General features: G+C 31.6%; 1 non-coding gene across 1 annotated transcript; it reads right to left on the bottom strand.

Annotated features, from left to right (window-relative positions):
* Positions 1-578: 578 nt before the first annotated feature.
* Positions 579-685, bottom strand: LOC125420393 (small nucleolar RNA R71). Its single transcript, XR_007238790.1, has one exon. It is a non-coding gene; the product is annotated as a small nucleolar RNA R71 (small nucleolar RNA).
* Between the last annotated feature and the right edge of the window lie 18870 nt (positions 686-19555).

The following is a 19555-nucleotide window of genomic DNA, read 5'->3' as shown; positions in this document are numbered from 1 at the left end:
ATATTAGAATTTAAATTTTTATTTTCTTGTTTAATTTTCTAATTTCCTTTCTAATTTATTTTCCTTGCTCTCTATTTAGGAATTAGGTACTGTGCATGAGTCATAGTGGTGATCTAGAGTTCAAGGAGTAAGTTGACTTGGTAAACAAACCAGAACCTAGAAAACAAGCCATAAGGGGTACTTGGGTACGTATAGACCAAGGAACTCAAGAAGGTGAAATGGCCAACCAAAGAGAAGATGATTAGCCCATATACGAGTATGCTACTCACAAAAAAATTGGTGATTTGTCTTGTATAAGGAGACCACCCATTAAAGCAAACAATTTTAAAATTGAAGCATCTACCACTTCTTTACTTAATAATGTCCAATTTAGTGGTTTGCCTCATGAAGATCCTAACATGCATATTTCTAGTTTTCTCCAATTGTATGGTATGTCTAAACAAAATGGTGTTTCTAATGATGCTTTTCGATTAAGACTTTTTCCTTGGTCTCTTATAGAAAAGGCAAAAATGTAGTTGAATTCTTTACTTGCAGGAGGCAAATTTCTAGAAAACATTTATCCTTCATCCAATACCGCCAAATTGAAAAGTGATATAAATAATTTTTGTCAATGGGACCAAGAGACTTTGTATGATGCATGGGAGCGCTTCAAGGAACTATTAAGAAGATGCCCACACCATGGATTTCCAACATGGATGCAGGTACAAATTTTCTATAATGGTTTAGATTATGGTAACAAACAATTGGTAGATGTAGTAGCAGGAGGTTCGCTAATGAAGAAAAGGCCATCTGAAGCATTTGAATTAATTGAAGAGATGGCCCATAATAACAACTTAGGAGCTTAACTTCCAACATCCAAGTGAGAGAAGACTAACTGAAGAAGTCAAGTAAAGGCCATGGAAAAGGTTGATATTAACAACTTAGGAGCTCAACTTCGAACCCAATTCATGAAGACCTTGAACACTCAATTTGGTCAAATAGGGGTGAATTTTATCCAATCTATTAATAATTTTTTATTTTGTGATTTATGTGGTACTTATGATCATAATAGTGTGGATTACCAAGTTGGAAATCTCTTTGCTTTCGATGATGTTAATTTTGTTGGGAACTTTCAAAAATAACAAAACAATCCATATTCTAACACATATAATCCAGGATGGAGAAACAACCCAAATTTTGCATGGTTAAACAACAACCAGCAAGGATATAATCAAGGATAAAATGGAGGTTTTCAAAGACAACAATTCCAATCTCAATTCTACCAGAAGTCACCACTTGCACATCAAAATCAAAATTCTTCTCAAGCTCAAACTCAATTTTCTTCACTTGAACAATCTTTAAAAGAGGTATCTAATAATACTAATTCGTTCATGCAGAGAACTGAGCAACCATTGACAAACCATAGTCAAATGTTCAACAACTAAATGACTGCAATCAAAGGCTTGGAGAACCAAATAGGTCAATTAGCAACTCAATTCCAAAGAAGTCAAAGAACTTTGCCAAGCCAAATAGAGAAGAACCCAAAGGAGCAGGTTCAAGTCATTACATTAAGAAGTGGAAAGCAAGTAGTCGGGCCTGAAGAACATGGTGAAGGGATGGTGATTTTTGATGCTGAAGATGAGGAGAGCCCAATAGACTCAACATCACACTTGACCGCACATGACAACTCAAAATAAAATATGGAGCATAATGAGGCTGATAGGAGAAAAGATGAAGGTTCAGTGATGCCAAGAAGCCTCCACCAACAAAGTACATACCACCACATGCAAGACAGGCCGAGAGCTTGCCAATTGGATCAAACAAAGTTGAACCAGCACCTCATCTAAGAAAACCTATTGACAAAAATGAGAAGAATAATCAAGCTTACAAGAAGACCCCACCTCCACCTTTTCCACCTATGTTTAGGAATTACAAGTTAGATAATCAATTTAAAAAGTTTCTTGATGTATTTAAGCAATCGCATGAAAATATCCTTTTTATAGATGCCTTAGAACAAATGCCTTCCTATGTTAAGTTTTTGAAGGAGATATTGTCAAACAAGAAGGGATGGGAGAACTATGAGTTGTAGTTTTGAGTAAGGAGAGTAGTGCTAGGTTACACCATAGGATTCCACCCAAGTTAAAGGATTTAGGAAGCTTTGATATCCCATGTAACATTGGACAATATAATTTTATGGCTCTTTGTTATTTAGGTTCTAGTAATAATTTGATGCCATATAGCATTTACAAGAAGCCTAGAGTTGGAGATGTGAAGCCTACCACAGTGACTTTTCAAATGGTGGATCGAAGCATCAAAAGGCCAAGGGGAATATTGGAGGATGTATTTGTAAAAGTAAACAAGTTCATATTCCCTACAGACTTGTGATACTTGATATGGAAGAAGATGACAACATTCCAATCATTCTTAGAAGACCATTTCTAGCAACCGGGCATGCCCTCATTGATATACAACAAAGGCAAGTAACCCTTAGGGTGCTCAATGAGGAAGTAAGTTTTCAAATCTCTAATGTTGTTAAATTTCCTAATCTTGATGAATCTTCTTCTTGCTTTCTTGTTGATGAATGTGATGAATTGGTAAATGATATGGCAAAGGAAAGTAATTAGATCCTTTAGGATTGAGTGAGTTGTTTGGATCATGTGTAGAGCAGGAAAAACAATAGTGTAACATCATAGATATAGCCACCCACTGTGAGGTAGATTATGTTGGAAATTTTGAGGATTTAAGTGAGTATGGACCTAGAAAGACATCGAGTATGGAGCAATGCCCCTATAATTGATTTGAATCCACTACCTAGTCATTTAAAATATGTTTTTCTAGGATTTTATAATACCCTTCCGGCAATAATTTCATCCACCCTGAGTGAGGACCAAAAAGCCAAACTTTTAGAAGTCTTAAGGGAACATAAAAATGCACTAGGTTGGACTATAGCTGATATTAAAGGTAGTAGCCCCTCTATTTGTAGCACAAAATACTTATGGAGGAAGACCATAAACCAACTGTAGAGCACCAAATGAGGCTTAATTTTAATCTTAAGGAAGTGCTTCACGGTGAGATTTTAAAACTTTTAGTTGCCGGGATTATCTATCCTATTTCGGACAGTAATTGGGTAAGTCCTACTCAAGTAGTTCCTAAGAAAGGTGGGATGATTATGCAAGAGAATAATAAGAGTGAGCTTATTCCTATTAGGTTAGTTACTGGGTGGAAAGTGTGTATTGATTACAGGAAGCTTAATAAGGCCACTAGAAAAGACAACTTTCCTTTGCCATTCACTGATCAAATGTAAGAAAGGTTAACTGGTAAGCAATATTATTGTTTTCTAGATAGTTTAATGGTTACAATCAAATAGCTATTGCCCTTGATGATCAAGAAAAGGCTACTTTTACTTGTCCCTATGGAACTTTTTCCTACAGAAGGATGCCTTTTGGTTTATGCAATGCACCTGTGACTTTTCAATAGTGTATGATGTCCATCTTTTCGAAAATGGTATAAGATATCATTGAAATAGTTATGGATGATTCTAGTGTGTTTGGTGATTCTTTTACTTCTTGCCTGAAAAATTTGTCTAAGTTCTCCAAAGGTGTAAAGAAACTAATCTTATGCTAAATTGGGAAAAATGTCACTTTATGGTTTAAGAGGGCATAGTTTTACGTCATAATGTTTCTAAAAGAGGAATTGGGATAGATAAAGCTAAAATAGAAGTTATAGGGAAATTGCCTCCATCAACTTCAATACAAGGTATTAGGAGTTTTCTTAGGCATGCAGGTTTTTATAGGAGATTTATTAAGGATTTTTGTAAGATAACTAAACCTCTTTGTAACTTGTTAAATAAAGATGCTCCTTTTGTTTTTATGATGAATGCATGCATGCTTTTACTCTTTGAAAGAAAAATTACTATGTGCTCCCATTCTGTGTGCCCCAAATTGGAATCTACCTTTTGAAATTATATGTAATGCTAGTGATTATGCTATAGGGGCTGTTTTGGGACAAAGGAGAGATAAAATACTGCATGTTATTTATTATGCTTCTAGAACTTTGAGTGATGCTCAACTTAATTATGCTACTACTGAGAAAGAGATGCTTGCCATTGCATTTGCTTTTGATAAGTTCATAGCATATTTGTTAGGTTCTAAGACCATCTATATCGACCATAGTGTAATTAAGTACCTCATGAGTAAGAAAGACTTTAAACCTAGGTTAATTATATGGGTTTTGATACTTCAATAGTTTGATTTAGAAATTTTGGAAAAAAAAAAAGGAGTAGAAAACCTAGTAGTTGATCACTTGTCTAGGTTAGAATTGAGTGAGGAAAAGGAAGAAAGAGACATGGAAGAGTGTTTTCCTGATGAGAAAGTGTTTAGGGTTAATGGTGTGTTTGATGTACCTTGGTATGTTGACATTGTTAATTATTTGGTTACTAATGTTATGCCACCTAGTTTCGAAAAACCATACGAAAAGCATAAGTTTCTTAAGGAAATTTGGTATTATTTTTTGGATGACCCTTATCTTTTTAGGACGTGTGCAGATGGTTTAATTAGAAGGTGTGCTCCTAGAGAAGAAACTATGTCCATTACCTTAAGTTGTCATTCTAGTGAGTATGGGGGGCATTTTGGGACTAGAAAAACCATAGCAAAAATTTTGAATTCTGGATTTTATTGGCCCTCTATGTTTTTAGATACTAATATTTATGTGCAAGGGTGTGATAGGTGCTAAAGAACCTGGAACATATCAAGGAAGAATGAGATGCCTTTGAAGAATATCCTTTAGGTAGAATTGTTTAATGTTTGGGGTATTGATTTCATGGGTCCCTTTCCTTCTTCTTACGGTAGTAAATATATTTCAGTTGCTTTGGATAATGTTTCTAAATGGGTTGAAGCTAGTGCACTACGTACTAACAATGCACGGATTGTAGTGAATTTTTTAAAAAATACATTTTTACTAGATTTGGTGCACCCCAAGCAATCATTAGTGATGGTGGCAGTCATTTTTGTAAAAAAAAAAAAAAAAAAAAAATGAACCCCTACTTGCTAAATATGGTGTTAAACATAAAATTGCTATTCCTTACCACCCACAAACTAGTAGACAAGTAGAAATTTCAAACAGTGAAATAAAGAGGATTTTGGAGAAGACGGCTAATGCTTTAAGAAAGGATTTGAGCTTAAAGCTAGATGATGCACTTTGGGCATCCTGGACCGCGTACAAGACCACCATTGGTACTTCTCCCTATATATTGGTTTTTGGTAAGGAATGTCATCTTCTCGTGGAATTGGAGCCTAAAGCATATTAGGCAACCAAGTTTCTCAATTTTGATCAAGAAGACGCAAGTAAAAATAGGCATTTGCAATTGGATGGACTTGAAAAATTTAGGATGGATGCTTTTGAGAATGCAAAGATTTATAAAAGAAAAGACAAAGAGATGGCATGACAAGATGATTAAAAAGAGGAACTTTCATGTTGGACAAGAGGTACTTCTTTATAACTCTAGACTGAAGTTGTTTCTAGTAAATTAAGATCAAGATGGAGTGGACCATATGAGATTGCATAAATTTTTCCAAGTGGAGCAATTGAAATCACCAAACCAGGACACGAAAGTTTTAAGGTGAATAGGCAGTGGTTGAAGCCATATTATGAAGATGGAGTGCTTACGACTAGCCTCTAATTGGATGATCCCAATTAAATTAAAAAGGAAGGAGTCAAGCTAATGACTTTAACCAAGTGCTCTTGGGAGGCAACCCAAGTTTCATTCTTTACCTTTTATTTATCAATTTATTTTAGTTGCTTTTTAGTTGTTTTCTTGTTTTTAGGATGTTTTGATGTGTTTTATTTGAGTTCTTGCAAGGTTTTAAGATGTTTAGGTACAAAAGAGCAAAATATGGGTTTTAAGAATTTTGAGATTCAAGCTAGATTTTTGGAGTACAACCACCTTGAATATGCATTGGAGTGCATCAACTTGCATGGGCACATGCCCTTCTCTTTAGTCGCATGGTGTGTAGGGAAAATGCACCATGTAGGTTTTTCCTAAGCTTTCACAATGCGAGGAGCATTTCATATCTTCAAAGGGGAGTATTCTTTACCTTGTATTTACTTTTGCTTTATTTTTTGTTTTTCACAATGAGGACATTGTTCATTTTAAGTTTGGGGGTGAAAAGCATGCTTTGTATCTTTTAAATCTTATCTTTTAAGTGTTTTTATTAGTTTTCATGCATGTTAGTTTTAGTTTTTATTTTCCTTCATAAAAGTTTTGAAAAATCCAAAAATATTTTTACTTTTAGTGTGTGTTTGCATTTTTCTCAATTATTATTACCAAGAAAAATTTTTATTTTTGTTGTTTTCTTAGGTACTTTAATGAGCCGATGATACGACTATGATTGAAAATAAATTGGCTTTTAGATAGTGGATTAGTTTTTGTGTATGCTTAAATGCCTAAAGTTATATTCACATGTTACTTTCAATAAATTTTGAGAGCATAATTAATAATGCATGATTTAAATTGTGCTTTGAAGAAGGTTTGCATGAATTAGAGTACTTTATTTTTATTTGAACTCTAGAACTTGCTTGGTTATTGTTTGAGGCAAAAGCCTAGTAAACGCATTACTAAGAACATGATTGAGGCCATCTTTGTTTGTAGTTTGAGCATTTCAAGCCTACCTAAAACATTATTTTCCACTAGTACCTTATTTGAACCTTTAGAATGCCTAAAGATGCATTAGAGCCTTTTTCATTAAACCACATTTACTTACCCTTTTTTAGCCTTAAATATCTTTTTCCTATCTTGAACATACTATAAAGAGAGCTTTAATTGAATTGATATGAATATATGATTTTGAGTTTGTTGAAGTGGTGAAAAAGAAAGAAAAAAAAGGTGAAGTTTGAAGGTTAAGTATTTAGTGAATTTGGCTTTCGTATGTATTTTTGTGTAAATTGGAGGTTTGAATGTGTAATAAGAAGAAAAACAAGTTTGGAGTTTAGTGGAAAAGAAAAGAAAAGAAAAAGGAAAGCAAAACAATTGAAAAAAAATTATATGTGATGTGAAAAAAAAAATTACAATGAAAAGGAGAAATAGGATATTTGTGAGTTTATATTGAGACTTATGTGAAGTTAAAAGAAGAAAAGAAGTTCTAAGAAAGAAACAAACTTTATAAGCAATTTATTCAATGATATTTAATTTTAGCTTTTTTTTTTATTTATTATATCCTACCAATTTTTTTCTTTTAGCCATACTCATTATTCTTAACAATAGAAACCATAAAGTCCTAATTATTCAAGGTGGTGCATTAGCCTACATTAGTGGAGAGTGGTGATTAAGTCAAGCATATGATAGTTCAGACTTTATTGTCAATCTTTAATTTTTGTAAATTTATTCAAATGCATGATATTGAATGTATAAATTGATTTCCACACACACACATTGGAAGTATCATTTATGTTGGATGGAAGATAAGGTATTGAGCCATATCATTACGTTGAAACTACTTGAAAATTCATATGTTATACAATCCTTGAGGCCCCCCATTAAAGTATCTTATATTTAAAGTTGATTTTCTTATTCTTCTTCTTTGCTAGGGACTAGCAAATCTTAAGCTTGGGGGTATATGTTATGCCTAAAATATTGATGATTTTATACCATATTTATAGCTTAATATTTGTTAGTTTGTGTCAATTATTATGGAATAATACTTAATTATCTATTTTTCTTAATCTAGGTGAAGGAGAAAGAATTTCGAGAAAATAACCATAAAAATGGATTCCTTGGGTCGAATTATGGTGGGAAGCAAGAATAGAGCTCAAATGGACAAAGCATTAAAAAGATTCCAAAAAGATACCATAAAGATTCCATAAAGATTCTATCAGGAATTTCATGATGGAAGTGAATATCATATGAATCCTCATAATCTGATAATTTCAAATATCACATTATTTTCAGATTTAGAGATGCGAGTAAAAAATTATCGTCATTTAAAGTTTGGAATTTATAAAATGAATATTTTAGTTAAATATTCACCATTGATTAAAAGAGAGGATCAAGACAATTCAAGGGCTAAGATTAGGACAAGTGGCAATAACTGATTAATTTATCATTAATGAGGCACATGTTAAGTCACATGCTTTATTAAGGGTAAATTAGACTAATTAACTATTTTTTTTAGGAGGAATTAAAGAAAAAGAAAGTATTGGGGAGTAAGTAATATCAAGTTTCTTTTTTACACATGAATCCGTCCAACCCTCTTGATGGTTTAAAAAAGATATCTTCCAAGAGTTCCACATTGAAAATAAAGAGAGAAAAAGGTTCCTAAGGTCCTTTATATATAGCCCCCACCATATTGAAGGAAAATACACAAGTTTTAAAAAGTTATTTAGGAGTTTTTAGGAGGCTTAAATATAAACAAACCAAATTTTGAGAGTTTCTTAAATTTTTTTAAGGGTTCTAAGATTTTAAATTTTTCAGTTTTAGGAGATTAATTGGAGAGCTTGGAGGTGGCATAGAGACGTGGGTTTGCTTGGAGAAGAAGGCTGCGATTTGGAAAGCTCTTGGAGCAGGATTTCTTCAATAGTTTTTATTCACTTCTCTTTTCTCTTTGATTGTGAACCTTATTATTTTTAATAATTATGAATGTTTAATCAGTTTGATATATGTTGAGTTTTATTTAATTAGAAATATATTTTGTTAATAAATCATTGGTATGCTTAATGCTTTCATAGGCTGGAAGGAATAAATGATTTAAATAATATTTGAGCTTAGAAAGGGATAATATTATGGATCTACAATGATTTATATGCATGCATAATTGATTAGAGAATAGTTATGTCTCATGCCATATTATTTGCTTAATCTATACTTAATGAATTTGCATGATTTAATTTATAGGCCAGAAGGAATAAGTTAGGTCATGTGAATATTATCAATTTTGAGTGGAAACTACTTTTGATTACTTTTATGATTAAGTATGGTTAACAAAATTACTAGTTAATTTAAATTCACATTTTTAAGTAATTAAATTGGAATATTTAGTACTGAAATCAAATGTCCTAGTATTTATAATTATTAAATTCACTTTGTTACTTGAAATTGATGTGATTTTTATTGCTTGTTTTTGTTTAATTTAGTTTATTTAATTTTCAATTTCCATCTTAATTGTTAGAGCAAATATTATCAAAACCAAATAATGATAATAAAGGGTTTGAGACATAACCCTATTTTTTAGGTATGACAACCCTATTTTTTCCACTTTATTACTTGAAATGATTCGTGCACTTGCAAGTTGATTTTACACATCACTGATGAAATTGGATTCTTTCAAAAGCCACATAATGATAATAAAGGGTTTGAGGAACATGAAGAGGAACCTATAAGTTGTGAAATACAACAAGAATCTCCAATTTTGGGAAATTTTAATGAGGTAGACACATATGACCAAGATTGCCCGATGAGGGTAAATTTATGGCCGCACTTCATGAAGATTGCTCACCAGCAAAGGCTAAATATCAACTTTTCAAGTCAAATGAATTTTCAAGAGACCAAAATGTATATACATGCCCCAAACATGCAATTGAGGCTAAATGCATCCCAAAAGAAGACATACAAAACATTTTTGTGTCTAAAGAAATCCAACCTGCCAAAAAGAAAGTCCAATTCACACTTTTAATTCAAATTGAGACTTATATAGTACAAGGAGTTAAAAGTTTTAAAGGGACTATCATTTTGCACAATTGTCATATCATAAGCTTAAACACGATTATGAGGATGACATCAATTACATATTTAATCAAGGTTGAATTTGAAAATGAAAGAGTCAAGCTAATCACTTTAAACAAGTGCTTTTAGGAAGCAACCCAAGTTTCTTTCTTTACCTTTCATTTATCTATTTTTTTAGTTGTTTTCTTATTTTTAGAATGTTTTGATGTGTTTTATTTAAGTTCTTGTAGAGTTTTAAGATGTTTAGGTACAAAAGAGCAAAAGATGAATGCTGAGAATTTCAAGTCTAAAGCTACGTTTTTGGAGTACAGCCACCTTGAATATGCAGTAGAGTGCATCAACTTGCGTGGCCACATGCCTATCTCTTTGGTTGCATGGTGTGTAGGGAAAATGCAGCATGAAGGTTTTTCCCAAGTTTTCACAATATGATGAGCATTTCATGTTTTTAAAGGGGAGTATTCTTTACTTTTTATTTACTTTTGCTTTATTTTATGTTTTTCACAATGAGGACATTGTTTGTTTTTCACAATGGGGCCATTGTTTGGTTTTTATTTTCCTTCATAAAAGTTTTGAAAAAATCCAAAAATGTTTTTAATTTTAGTGTGTGTTGGTGTTTTTCCAAATTATTATTATTTAAAAATTAAGAAAAAAATTTTGTTTTTATGTTGTTTCCTTAAGTACGTTATTGAGCCAATGATAAGACTATGATTGAAAATAAATTGATTTTTGGATAGTGGACTTGTTTTTGTGTATGCTTAAATGCTTGAAGTTATATTCACATATTTTTACTTTCAATAAATTTTGAGCACATAATCAATAATGCATGATTTAGATTGTTTTTTTAAGAAAGTTTGCATGAATTAGAGTACTTTATTATTAATTGAGTTCTAGAACTTGCTTGATTATTGCTTAAAATGAAATCTTAAGTAATTGCATTACTAAAAATATGATTTAGGCCATCTTTGTTTAAGTTTGAGCCTTTCTGTGAAGTCCCACATCGGTTGGAAAGGGGAACGAAGCACGCCTTATAAAGTGGTGTGGATACCTTTCCCTTGAGACGCATTTTGACAAAACCGTGCGGATTAGGCCCAAAGCGGATAATATCTCATGCGGGTGGTCTGAGCTGTTACAGATGGTATCAGAGCGAGTACCCGAATCGGTGTGCCAGAGAGGACGCTGGGCCCCAAGGGGGGAGGATTGTGAAGTCCCACATTGGTTGGAAATGAGAACGAAGCATGCCTTATAAAGTGGTGTGGATACATTTCCCTTGAGATACATTTTGACAAAACCGTGCGGGCTGGGCCCAAAGCAGACAATATCTCATGCGGGTGGTCTGGACTGTTACACTTTCAAACTTACCTAAAATATTATTTTCCACTAGTACCTTATTTGAGCTTTTAGGATATAAAAAGATTCATTAAGCCACATTTACTTACAAGTTGTTAGGTAACTAATGTTTTCCTTAATTTTGCATACTAATATATTTAACTACACTTATGCTAACCATGATCGTTATTTTCATATATGTATAAGCCAAAATTCAAACATCAACATGTTGCATACTGAGGTTGTTTATGACTTAAAATGATTCTTGATCAGCATAATTTTTTTAGCTAAGTTATTTAAGATGGTAAAGGATACAATTCGCCAACATGACTCCTTAAATTTGAAGCTCAAACTCAATTGGGAGGATGTACAATGTACCAATTGTATAAAAAGTTGCAACATTGGTAGTTGGTGATTTTGAAACTTCTTTAACTGATAAAGATATTATAGTTAAAATGCAAAATGGAAAGTTGTAATGAATCAACAAATTAAATACTTCATATCTTGGACTTCAATACCCTTTGCTTTTTCCATATAGCTAGGAAGGATATTAAGAAGATGTCTTCCTAAAGCAATCAAACATAAAATCATCAGCTCGAAGGAAAAAGTTAAGCATAAAAGAATTATTTGCCTATAGATTGCATGAAAGGAAGAATGAGCCTCAAATATATTATTCTAAAAAAAGTTGTTCTAGCAATTTTTAGTTGATGCATATATGATGGTTGAATCCTTGCTTCTATTATATATACGTACTCATCAAGACGTATAGAGGTTTGGCATAAGTAATTTTAAGAGGAGAAACAAATGCTTCTTCACAAGGAACACATGTGATTTTGCCTTCTTTTTCTATAGGTGGAGCATGATTCATGATTCAAAATTACCAAAATGTAGTGGTAATACATAAGTAAGATAGATATCCTAAGCTTTTTATATCAAACTTACATGTAATCCAAAACATAGAAAGTACAGGTTTAAAACCCAAACACTGGCCAAATATACTTTATAGAATATTCAAAGTCAAGCTATATCAGTTGGTAAAAGATCTTAGACAAAACAGGATATTTGGAGAAGTCAAAGCAATTAATTTTTTATTATTTATTTTTATCAATATTTTTTTATAGATGGCATCCTTTAAATAATACTATTTTACTAACATAAGTTTAATCCTATATATCTAGATATAATTGATGATATATGTTGACTACCATAATTTTAATATTAAAATTTGTTATGGTAATATTCATTGTTAAGCTCCAAAAACATGGATTGCCACATGCACACATACTTCTTTTTTTAATATAAAAGACGCAAATATCCAAAAGGTGAAGATATTGACAAGATAATTTCAGTTGAAATTCTTGATCAAGCAATTGATCCAAAATACTATGCTGCAATTAAAAATTTAATGACTCATGGTCCATATGGTAGCTTAAGAAAAAATTCTCCATGAATGTTGGATGGAAGATGTACAAAATATTTTCAAATTATATAGATCGAACTATAGTGGATGAAGATAGGTATCCAATTTATAAAAGAAGAGACAATGGAAGAACAATTGAAAAGAACGAGATTGCGTTGGATAATAACTATGTAGTTTCGCATATTCATTACTTGCTTTTGAAGTATGGTGCTAATATAAATGTCAAGTAATGCAACCAATCAAGATTCACCTATCTTTTCAATATGTTAATAAAGGACATGATCGAGTCACCGCAACTTTTTATGGAAGTATCGAAGATGGTAGTGTGCATAGTCAGGTAGCTTGGCGAATTTTTGGTTTTGACATTTAAGTTGAGTGATTGAATCTCCATCTTCCTAATGAGCAAAACGTAGTATGTTTAGCTATTGATTCCATTGATACTGTCATAAATTGAAATACAGTGAGCAATTTTATGTTTTCAGCATAGTGGATGCTGATAAAATATATATTGAAGCAAGGGAGCTAACTTATGCAAGGTTTCCTACTAGATTTGTATGGAAGGATTCAGAAAAGGAGTGTCATCCAAGGAAGAGCAAATTTTCAATTGGACGAATGTTTTTTTGCCTCTTGAATGACATTATGTACTATTTGAGAATAATTCTTAGCATTGTTTGAGAACCAAGAAATTTTGAAGAAATAGTAATATAAATGGCATTAAATATAATTCATTAAGAGATGCTTGTATGCACTTGGTTTGTCAGATGATGATAAAGAATATTTTGATGGGATAGCTTAAGCAAGACATTAGGGATCTACATACTATTAAAGAAATCTATATGCGATTTTGTTTTTGTTAGATTCATTGACAAGACCTGAATTTGTTAGGGAACAAAGTTGATGACATCTATCAGATGATATACTCTACAAGCAATGCAGCATGTTGCATCATCAAGGTTTTATATATTCCTCAATGTTTTTGCTTATGTAATAATAACGAGTAGTACGATTTGGTTATTTATTTATCCCACTTCAAAGATTTGCAGCTGATTGATGTAAAGATAAAAATAAAAATAAAAAAATAAAAATAAAAAAACCTTTTTGGATATTGAAAATATCTTATAAAGCAGTGGAAAAAGTCTTCGTAACTTTCCAATGATGCTTTGCCATGATATTATCATTATTTCTATTCACCAAAATAGGCTTTTAAGAGATGAGCTACACCATGATAGAATTGATTTGGCTGAAGACCACAAGAAGTTTGTATCGAATCTCATAGTCGAGTAAAAGAATATTTATGAAACAATTATGGGTATTGTTAAAGGTTTCAAACCCAGTATACTCTTTTTGTGTGGATAAGGAGGTACAGGGAAAACCTTCTTTTGGAAAACTCTAGCAATGGCATTAAGGCCAAAGGGGAAAATTGTGTTGGCTATGCATTGAGTGGTATAGGATCTCTTCTTCTGTTGGGAGGTAGGACAACACATTCAAAGTTTGCTACACCTCTTGCTCCTAATGAATATTCAACTTGCTGACTTGATTCTCAAAACTAAACTTATCATTTAGGATGAGGCACTTATGATGAATATATATGTTTTGAAGCACTAGACAAGACTATGAGAGACATTTTAAAATTTAGCAATCCATTAAGTTTGGAGCAACTTTTTAAAGCTAAAATTGTTGTATTTAGGGGAGATTTCATACATATTTTGCCTATCTTCCCAAAAGGAAGTGGTAGGCTAGACATTATTTTCCAACTATCAACTCATAATATTTATGCAAATATTGTAAAGTTTCAAAGTTGACAAAGAACATGAGACTTCGAAATGTTGACTTAGATATGGATAAGGATGAATTAAGTGTTTTATCATAATGGATATCAAGTATTGGAGATGGAACAATCAGTGAACCGAGTGATGGTCATACAACAATTAATATATCTGATGATCCTTTGATAAAGGATCTAGAGGATTCAATTGCATTTATTGTAAATAGCATATATCCTTATTTCTTAAAGAATGTTAATGACCCATTGTATTTGCAAGAAAAAGCCATACTTGCTTCAAATCTTAAGATTTTTGAATCGGTAAATGACTACATAGATTTCCTTAATTGAATTGAGGAAAATGCATATTTAAATTCAAATGCAACTTGTAAATCGGATTCCAACATTAATCTTATAAGAGATTTTCATATACAAAAATTTTTAAATGCTATAAAATGCTCTGGGGTGCCTAATCATCAGTTAAAGCTAAAAGTTGGTGTTCCCATTATGCTAATAAGAAAAGTTAATCATTTTTTAGGATTACAATGAGACTAAATTGGTCATTACAAGGCTTAGGAATCATGTTCTAGAAGGTAAGATTATTCTGGAAAGTAATGTAGGTTATAAAGTTTTTATTCAAAACATGACTTTAACTCTATCGAACGAAAGATTATCTTTCAATGAAGACAATATATTTTGGTTGTATCATATGCTATAACTATAATAAGAGTCAAGGTCAATCTTTTTTGCATGTTAGACTTTAATTTGAAAAACTAGTTTTCAGTTATGGATAAGCTACAGTTATAGTCTCCAGAGTTACAAACAAGAAATGATTGAAGATATTAATTTATATTAAAGATGAAAAACCAACCAGTTCAACCACTAATGTGATCTTTAAAAAAGTTTTTCAAATTTCAAATAATTATAATGAATTGAAAGTTTAAGTTTAATGCAAAATTAAAGGAAATGAAGTTGTATTGAAAATTTTTAAAATGGAGATATATTTTAGCATAAATGCAAAATGAAAGGGCAATATTGAAATTTACCATGGGTTTTTTTCAAAAGTAGCCACCCCACTAGTCCATTCTTGAAAAATAGCAATTTTTTTTTTTTTTAAAAAACTAACCCAGTTTAACCTATCTAGACCTAAGTATCCTTAATGAAGATTTTTTTCTTTTATTTTATTTTATTTTTTTTCTGGTTTTCTTTCTACTTTCCCTTCCGACAGCTAGGGCTTCTTTCTACTTTCCCTTTTAGCCACTAACAGCTAGGGTTTCTTTCTACTTTCCTTTTCGAAAAGCTAGAATACTATCACCACCCAGAGGTAGAGTGATGAGAATTCGTTCATACCTATACAACCGACTACCTCCTGGGGTACTGATTCGATACAGTTGAAGATTGAGCCAATGACTAGGGCACAAGCCAAGAGATTTAAGGGCAACCTAGCTGGTTTCATACAAGGGGTTATCCATTCTCAAAAGGGCATGTCAATACTTGAAGATTCAAAGTCTGTTTTAAGCATCCAAGTGGTGGAGGCCAATATGGACCTGGGTAGTTGTTTTAGTGCATTTGTGGGCTCCGGACAGCAAAGAATGGGTTTAACACTTCTTCAGCTCAATTGATATCACTAAAAGGTCATTGAATCAAGTCAATGCAGAAGCAAAAGCAACCAAAGAGGCCATTTGCACATGGAGGATATTTTTGGCCGAAAATATACTTTTTGCCGCTAAGATTGACATATCTTGATAATTAAGCTCTTTCTCTTTGTTCCAATCAAGGACAACTTATGAAAATCATAATTAATTCGATTTGGCATCCTACATGGCATATTTGAGCTGATTTGGAGCCTTTACAAGCTGAAAATTGGTCAAAGTTAGCTTAGTTTTCAAACTAGTCAACTAGTTTACTAATTTTAGTTTGACTTTTTGTTTTAGGAAACTTTAAACTAGTAAACTAGTTTACTAATTTTAGTTTGACTTTTTGTTTTAGGAAACTATCTTTTATTTTGGTTTTTATTTGTTTATTTGCTGGAAAAATCAACTTAGGAAAGTTATAATTTTATTATTTTGATTGTAAATTAATTAATTCCTAATTCAAAACAAATGAATTAATTAATACAAATTAGTTTAGGAAAGGAATGTGAAATTTGGCCAAGCATAGTTTCCTATTTTCAATGGCCGGTTTTGACCTAATTGTTTAGGATTTTATTTTGTTAATCAAACCTATTTAAAGGTTTATTTTTTTAATGAAAAGGTAGCTTAGATATTATTTAGAAATTTATTTGTGAGAAAAGAATTCTCTTTGCTCTCTTTGAACACCTAAAACACTTAATAGAAATCAAGTATTTTAGTTTAACTTATCAAAAGGACATCCATCACCTATTGTAGTGTCTTCACTATATACCAAGGTTTCTAATCACAAGTTTATTAGGGGTTAAGGTTTCCATTAGAATATGAACTTAATTATGATCCGGGCTAATATAATGCGGGTTTAGGCACAAGTCGACCTAGGTTCGTATCATAGAGGAAAGACACACCATTGTTGTCGTCAATCACTCTACTCTGACCTTTTGTTCACCACTGTTGTCTTTGTCACACCACCATTGCCCCACCAAGAGCATTCTTATGCTTTTTATTGTTGAAAGTGAAGCCGAAATCAGTGTCAGACAATGCACCACCGTGTGAAAAAGATGTTCCATTGCAAGAACCGGGTCAAACAGATCCAAATTCGAATCCCTCACTTACCTAAAACCACCAATGAAGTAACCTATTTTGGTTGAAAAGAAGGGTGAGAGCAATGAAAGCTTTAAAGCAATTAATATACGGATCAGAAGGACGAGTCTTCCATTGAAGAGGTAGAGAGGTAGGCAATTGGCATAACTTAAACCCCGAGTAAATGGGCTCCGCTTTTGGTATTTTGGTTTTTATTGTTAATATCATTGGGTTTGTAATATGTATTATCTGTCTGATTAACAATTTTGTTTTTTAATTTTGAAGAGGTTGCCAAAATAATTATAAAATTAATTTTGCAGGATAATTGCACAATTTTTGAATTATGGTGGGTAGGTACTAAAAGGGATGTTATAATAATAATAATAAAAGATAGATCTATCATCTTTCTTTTGGATTTTTATTTTTTTTGGTTTTTTGGTAAATTAATTTAATTCAAGACATGGGAAATTTTCTAACACATTGTCCTTCATAAATTCAGGATATTGTTGGTCCATGGAAAGAAAAAGAAAAAAGAAAAAAAGGTGATACATCTTTATTATTATGCATCAAAACGTAACGTTTAAATTTTTATTTAGGTACAAAATAACATATTTTGTTTCTTATTAAAGATTGTTAATGTACGCTGTCAAGAAAAAAAAAAAAAAAAGATGTTTGTTGATTAGCAAAGGCTGAATGATAGATTATTAGGTGAGTGAAAGGATATTGGATTTTGTTTTCTAAACTGGAGGTTTATTTGCTTAGCTTTTTATAGATTGAACAAAATACAAAAGTACATGAGTATGGTAACAAGAAAACTAGTTCAACAAGTAGAATATAAGCTTAGAAATGACTAAAACTCAATTTTTTGTTCCATTTAGAATTTGTTAGAATTTTGATTGGAATTTACTTTTAGGAATTGTGGGAATATTGATTGTAATTCTTTTTTTTGGATATGTTTGATTGAAACTTTGTTTCTTTTTCTTTTTTTATTTTTTATTTTTGAAAATTTTAATTGGTTCAAAATGCATATACTAATTTGGACTTTTCTATCAATTCAATATGCAAAAGCCTATTATTACGAAGGTTTATTGTCTTACCATTATCATTATTCTAAAAAAGCAGTGCTTCAAGTCAATGTTGTAACTTGGTTTACAATTCCTGTATGCCTTGGGTCAATAATGGCTTGCAGTTCTTGTAATAATAAAATTGATCAGGACTATATTTTTTATTTTTTATTTTGCTTGTATGGAGTTTGGTTTCTTTATTATTATTATTATTAATTTTTTTTTCTATTCATTCTTTGCCCATTTTGGAAACGTCTATGGCAACCTGAGTGCTTTTGTACTATTATTAAAGCTTTTGGTGCCTTTTCTTAATTCCTAGAAGCTAGAATCTATAAATTTTCAGGGCATCTATCAACTAAGGTTATAATTTTGTAGATAAAAATTGTCTGAGTTGTATTGTGATATTATTGTGGTGATTAATGAATGTTTTATTGTAAAATTCATTTCAGTTAGTTAGCTCATTTTAGTTAAACTAAGAAATATATAAATATTTAAGTTTTGTTACTAATACATATTTTCTATTTCTTTCAGCATTGGAGGAGTAAGTGATGGACCGAGCAGAAAATTGAAGCATAAAATTTGTAATCGTAGAGTTACCAGTGCATGCTGAGAAAATTACACACACACTCACAGAAATAGAGAGAGAGAGAGAGAGAGAGAGAGAGAGAGAGAGAGAGAGATAGAGAAGCATTGGTGGTACTTTATCCCCCATTAATGTAAGTTGCTTCTCTGAACAAAATAGAAATTATTATGCTAACTAATTTTGCATTAATGTAATGAAATTATCATTGAACCTTTATTTGTGCTGCATTGTATGGTTTTTCAGCATTGTTGATAATTTTCATAATGGACTATTTCAGAGATAATAAGTCATCTTTTTATAAATTGCTCAATTTTGAACCTTTATCATTATGAGTCATACTTATGATAGTGTGTTATTCGGTGTGATGAAAAATGTTTGTATTGTATGGTTAGAATGTGAAATTAAAACTTATATCAAGCTGTTTTTTTGTTAAATTTAATGGGATATTTGAATGTAACCATAATGCTTGAGATTTGCTGGAACCATAGGTTATCCTTAGTAAGCAATGTCACATATAACTTTCTATTTCTTTACTGATTAAAATATATTTATTTATGATATATATTGTACATAAAACCCAAAAGCCGATAGTATATGTGGTTGGTTTGTTTCTTAATGTATAATGGACACTAATATATAAAAGAGATTGTATCTTTAAATCCACAATATGCGTTGGTTCTAGAAGTTTCACTTGACATTTTTATTATAATTAATTTTTGCACAAACCCATTAGGTCTAGTTCATTTGTAGTTCTGGAAAATTTTTCGAAAAGTGGAAGATTTTTCCTCCACTTAGAAAAATGTTTCCTCCCGTCGAAAAATTTTTCTCCAGTTGGAAAGAAATTTTTGTTCAGTCGGAAAACAGATTCCTCTAGTTGGAAAATTGTTTCTAATAGATGCATAAACATCGCTTTTTTCTAAACTTTCAAATTGTACTTGTTCAACGGAATTTTTGTTAGCTTTTCCTATTTTCCTATTTAATATGTTTTCGGTCCTTTC

This window comes from Ziziphus jujuba, chromosome 6 (assembly GCF_031755915.1).
Source record: "Ziziphus jujuba cultivar Dongzao chromosome 6, ASM3175591v1".
Taxonomy (NCBI): Eukaryota; Viridiplantae; Streptophyta; class Magnoliopsida; order Rosales; family Rhamnaceae; genus Ziziphus; species Ziziphus jujuba.
The sequence above is the reverse complement of the archived record's forward strand: the minus strand, read 5'-3'. Positions and strand labels throughout refer to the sequence as shown.